Here is a 6,000-nt window from a genome sequence, read left to right on the forward strand (position 1 = left end):
ATTAACATGGACGGGACTGGAAGAGATTATGCTGAGTGAAATAAGTCAAGCAGAGAGAGTCAATTATCATATGGTTTCACTTATTTGTGGAGCATAACAAATAACATGGAGGACAAGGGGAGATGGAGAGAAGGGAGTTGAGGGAAATTGGAAGGGGAGGTGAACCATGAGAGACTATGGACTCTGTAAAACAATCTGAGGGGTTTGAAGTGGCAGGGGGTGTGGGAGGTTCGGGTACCAGGTGGCGGGTATTATAGAGGGCAAGGATTGCATGGAGCACTGGGTGTGGTGAAAAAATAATGAATACTGTTATGCTGAACATAAAAAAAAGTAAAAAAAAAAAAATCTTTTTTTTTTTCCTAAGAAATGGAACAAAAAATCCTAAAATGTATATGGAAGCAGAAAAGACCTCAAATAGCTAGAGGAATGTTGAAAAAGAAAGCCAAAGTTGCTAGCATCATAATTCCAGACTTCAAGCTCTATTACAAAGCTGTCATCATCAAGACAGTATGGTACTGGCACAAAGACAGACACATAGATCAGGGGAACAGAATAGAGAGCCCAGAAATGGACCCTCAACTCTATGGTCAACTAATCTTCGACTAAGCAGGAAAGAATGTCCACTGGATAAAAGATCATCTCTTCAACAAATGGTGTTGGGAATATTGGACAGCCACATGCAGAAGAATGAAACTGGACCATTTCCTTACACCACACAAAAATAGACACAAAATGGATGAAAGCTCTCAATGTGAGACAGGAATCCATCAAAATCCTTGAGGAGAACACAGGCAGCAACCTCTTCGACCTCAGCCGCAGCAACTTCTTCCTAGAAACATCACCAAAGGCAAGAAAAGCAAGGGCAAGAATGAACTATTGGGACTTCATCAAGATCAAAAGCTTTTGCACAGCAAAGGAAACAGTCCACAAAACCTAAAGACAACTGACAGAATGGAAGAAGATACTTGCAAACGACATATCAGATAAAGGGCTAGTATGCAAAATTTATAAAGAACTTCTCAAACTCAACACCCACAGAACAAAGAATCCAATCAAGAAATGGGCAGAGGACAAAAACAGACATTTCTGCAAAGAAGACATCCAGAAGGCCAACAGACACATGAAAAAGTGCTCCACATCACTCGGCATCAGGGAAATACAAATCAAAACCACAGTGAGATACCGCCTGACACCAGTCAGAATGGCTAAAATTGACAAGCCAGGAAACGATAGATGCTGGCGAGGATGCGGAGAAAGGGGAACCCTTCTGCACTGTTGGTGGGAATGCAGGCTGGTGCAGCCACTCTGGAAAACAGCACGGAGATTCCTCAAAAAGTTGAAAATAGAGTTACCCTACAACCCAGCAATTTCATTACTGGATATTTACCCTAAAGATACAAACGTAGTGATCCAAAGGGGCACTTCCACCTGAATGTTCATAGCAGCAATGTTCACAGTATCCAAATTATGGAAAGAACCTGATGTCCTTCAACAGAGGAATGGTGTATATATATACAATGGAATACTATGCAGCCATCAAAAGAAATGAAATCTTGCCATTTGCAATGACGTGGATGGAACTAGAGGTTATTATGCTGAGCAAAATAAGTCAATCAGAGAAAGACAATTATCATAAGATCTCCCTGATATGAAGAATTTGAGAGGCGACGTGGGGGGTCTGGGGGGTAGGGAAAGAAAAAATGAAACAAGAAGGGATCAGGAGGGAGACAAACCATAAGAGACTCTTAATCTCCCAAAACAAACTGAGGGTTGCCTGGGGGAGGGGGGTCGGGAGAGGGTGGCTGGGGGATGGACATTGGGGAGGGTATGTGCTTTGGTGAGTGCTGTGAAGTGTGTAAGCCTGATGATTCAAAGACCTGTACCCCTGGGGCTAATAATATACTATATGTTAATAAAAAATTTTTTTAAATAAATCTTTGAGATTAAAAAAATATTTTATCTATCAAATTGATCTCTGAAAAGCAAGTACATGTTAAGCAATCATCTGGGTAATTTGAGAGACAGACTTGTTACCTTTAACAAGGTAACAAGGTACAGGGTAACAAGGTAACAAGGTAACCTTTAATCTTATTAGTTTGAAACTATTTATTCAGATTTTGCTTTGTGCAAATTCATCAGAAAGTTATTCAGTTCTGCTATGCAAACAGATCAAATGTTCTGAAATTTCAAAACTAAGCTAATTTTTCTGCTCGTACAGATTAAAATGGGGGGAGCCTTTGCCTATGGGGATGCAGTTCATTGTTTTTGGATTGGACTTTCTGAGTTTCTCTCTAGACCAAAAAAATATCCAAGGATGGATCAGGTGAAGCCTTAGGAGAAGGGTAAAGACATATTTCCCCAAATTATTTTTTTTATTTATTTTAAAACATTATTTATTTATTAATTTATTTATTGAGAGAGAGAGCATGAGCTGGGGGGAAGGGGGAGAGGGAGAGGGTGAAGCAGACTCATCGCTGAGCAGGGAGCCCAACACTGGGCTCGATCTCAGGACCCAACTAAACCTTGCCTGTCCAAGAGAAAGCTTTCCTAAGCCTTGGTCCCCGTTCAAGAGAAAAACATTTTCCTGTGTAAGACTTCGAATTTTATGGGGTTCTATTTTGTTTTGGTCTTCAATCACACTGATTCCTTCTGATTTACTGACTGAGAAGGGCCTGAGAACAGTGGAGGGACCATTCTCCAAAGGATAAGGAGCCTCCAGGTCTGTGAATGAGAATGTAGTTAGACATAGTCTTCCCAGTCAAGGAAGCCATTGAATTAAAATGAGCTTCTTTCTGGGGAAACCTAGAATCCACTTCAATTCATAAAAAAAAACAGTAAATCATCTGCAGACTTGACAAATTAACTCTCATTAATAACAAATTATTTTCAACAAACCTCACACCTGTTCTGCAACACACCAGTGAAAACATTTGGACTCGAAGTTCTATTGTTCTTTTTGCCTTAAAAAAACAGTCTCGTGATTTTCTTTCCCTCATCTTTATTTCAGCTCCTAAACATTATAATTGTATAAATCCATTTACACAAAGAGTATGAGTAATTTCTGGTAGTCCTTATGTGGTAACAGATCGTCTCTATAAATACAATTTATGGAGTGCTCATTGTGTGCTGAACACCCGAACAGATGCTATGCACATCTAAGACAGATCCACAAGTGTTCCTGAAGGCCCAGCCGGTGCCCCACACTAGAACACGACTCAGGGGAGAAATGAAGACATCGCTAGCTACTGCCTGTGTGTCAGGGACCTCCTCTCTGTGCCGGTGACACGTAACATAAGCACCCAAAAGAAGACATGACTCCTGCCCTCAAGGAATTTATAACCAAGTTGGGAAGATGAGCTCCTTATTCTTGAAAGGGATAGGAGAGGTCAAGGTCAGAGAAGAAAAAGATCAATGCGCACTGCACTGGCATTATCTGAGAAATCTGCTTTGAGGAGGAATGACACAAAAAGCGCCTTGAATGGGGGAAAGGCTTGAGGAATGAACAAGCTCGAAAATGTAAAGACAGAAATAAGCCTGTGAAGAACAGCGAAGAGCATGGAACAACTGGCTCGACTTACCTTTTGATGGCTTTGAAAGCCAGAGTCAGACATTTGGACTCAATTCTATAAATAATGGAAAGGCCTTCAAGCACAGTAAAAATCATAAAACTGTTAATATTTATACAGGGCCTTATAAAGTCTTTCATACGCATTTCGGATATGAGGCCCTGTAATCACTACTGAGATAATCAGGGCTGGGGTGCCAGGAGGAGCCTGGAGGTCAGAGAGGGAGCGTGCTTGCCCCGGTGACCCGCGGGCCACCTCATTCAGCGCGGACACACTCAAGGACAGGCCCTCCAGGCCCGCATGCCAAGATTGGAAACCCAGCTCTGCCACTCGCCCACGGTGTGACCTTGGGCAAGTCACTTAACGTCTCTGGGCTTCTGTCTCTCCATCTGAAACAAAGTGACTAAGATATTTGCCCTCACAGGATGGTTATGAGCAGCGATGAGTTCGGGTTTCCAAAATAGAACATAGTCATTAAATCAAGGCAAAGGTGTAATTTGAAACCAGTTCTGACTTGGCTTCAAATCCGTGTCCTGTCTGCTCCATCCCTGGGTCTGGCAAGATAAACAAAGAAGCAACGAGTCATCTGGCAAAAAGAATGATCTGAGCATTTGGGCCGAGCGGAGACTGGGGCCCAGAAGCTGCTGTGGTAATCTGGGTTTAAGGAAGTGAGTCCTCCCGATGGAGAAGACGAAGCCAAGTGACCCCGCTCTTCCCTCTGACCATGGGCTGTGCACAGCTGGAAGTACAGATCGATCTGCTGGGGGCCGCGCATGTAAGCCTTCCCCGCTTACCATCAGGGATTCTTAGTTTAATGATAGTCACATTCTCAAAGGGAAAAGCAGAAGGCAAATCGGGTAAAGAAAACAAGGACTGTCCTCTTCGTGGAATCTGAAGGGAGAGCACCTCGAAGGGAGTCGGTCACGAGAGCAGAAACCCAAGGCCACATAATGAGGGGACCCCCTCACCCCCCCCCACCCACCCCCGGGCCTCAGGTCTGTGCAGGGCTCACGTCGGGGCTAGCAGCCCGGGCAGGCAGCCGCTCAGGGACTCCCACTAACCAGTGTCCCCCCCTCGGTCCCACGCTCTGCGGCGCTAGTGGCCCCTGAAATTAACAATGTTGGAACAGGAGACCCTGCCTGCTCCCTTCGCCGGGGGCCTCGCCGATGACGCAACCAGTCCTGGGTCTATGACAGCAGCGACCCCATCAACCGGGCGCAGACTTCCCCCGCCGAAGGCGGAGCTCGCTCTGCTGGGATCGCTTTTTCTGAACATCCCACGACCTCTTGTTTCTCCGGCTGCCCGGCTCTCGTTCCACTGTCCTCTCGCGTCGGGAAGGGTAGATGCTTCTCCTTTTGCCAATGTTGTGGTTACGTTTCTCCACGCCTGCACGAGCACGTGTGTTCTAGAAGAGTCGTCTTGGCTTCTGCAGGGGCAGGTGAAGAAAACGGCCTGGCATGCCGGTAAGCTCTGTGGGGAAGAAATTGTGTCCTTCCGGACACTCTCCATTGACCTCATCTAAGCTGTGAGCACAAGAGAAACTTCCAGTGGGCCCAGGTGGCACTCATCAGAAGAGCCTCAAGAAGAAAGGAGAAAGAAGCGAGCAGAATTTTCTCCATCTGAGAACATGAGAAACTGGGGCCGCCCAGGTGGCTCAGTGGGTTGAACGTCGGACTCTTGGGCCCGGCTCAGGTCTTGACTTCACAGTCGTGAGTTAGAGCCCCGCATTGGGCTCCATGCTGGGCATGGAGCCAAAAAAAAAAAAAAAAAAAAAAAAAAAAAAAAAAAAAAAAAAGGAGCATTTTGAAGGGAAGGGAGCTTGGAAAATTTGAAACAGTAAGTGAAGAGAATCACAGAAGCCGGATATTTTTATTGCATTCTATCTCTTCATTGTAAATGAAATTGTTTCTCTTCATTGTAAATGAAATTGTTTCTGAAGCCTTTGAGGATTTCCATTAAATGGCACCCGGGTAAATTTTAACAGTTATTCATAGCAAAACTCTTTAAATAGTAAATGAGAAAGGTCACATCATGACAGCATTGTACAAGCAAAAACTCCCCCGACGCCCAGGCAAAGATTTCTGTCAAGCATTCGTCAGGCACAGAGGAGGAGTTCGGAGGCAAAGCTCACAGCTGCCTTTGGAGCCTGGAGCTCTCAGAAGCCTGAGACGTTGGGTCACATACGGCTCTTCCGTTTACACCTGACCCTCCAACCATGGGTCTTCCTTAATGCGGATGAATGAGACCAGAGGACAACGGTATCTTTGAATGATGTATTTGGTCTTTCTGACCCGGAAACCCATCAGTCACTGCAGGGCCACCGTGGGCACTGATGTAAGGTGGGAAGTCCAGACTGTATCTGGGGCTCAAAACTTGGGCTTCCATTCTTATTCTGAATCTACTTTTCTAAATACAAGCGCTCAGCACACTGCCC

The sequence above is a fragment of the Mustela lutreola genome, chromosome X, assembly GCF_030435805.1.
Source record: "Mustela lutreola isolate mMusLut2 chromosome X, mMusLut2.pri, whole genome shotgun sequence".
Taxonomy (NCBI): Eukaryota; Metazoa; Chordata; class Mammalia; order Carnivora; family Mustelidae; genus Mustela; species Mustela lutreola.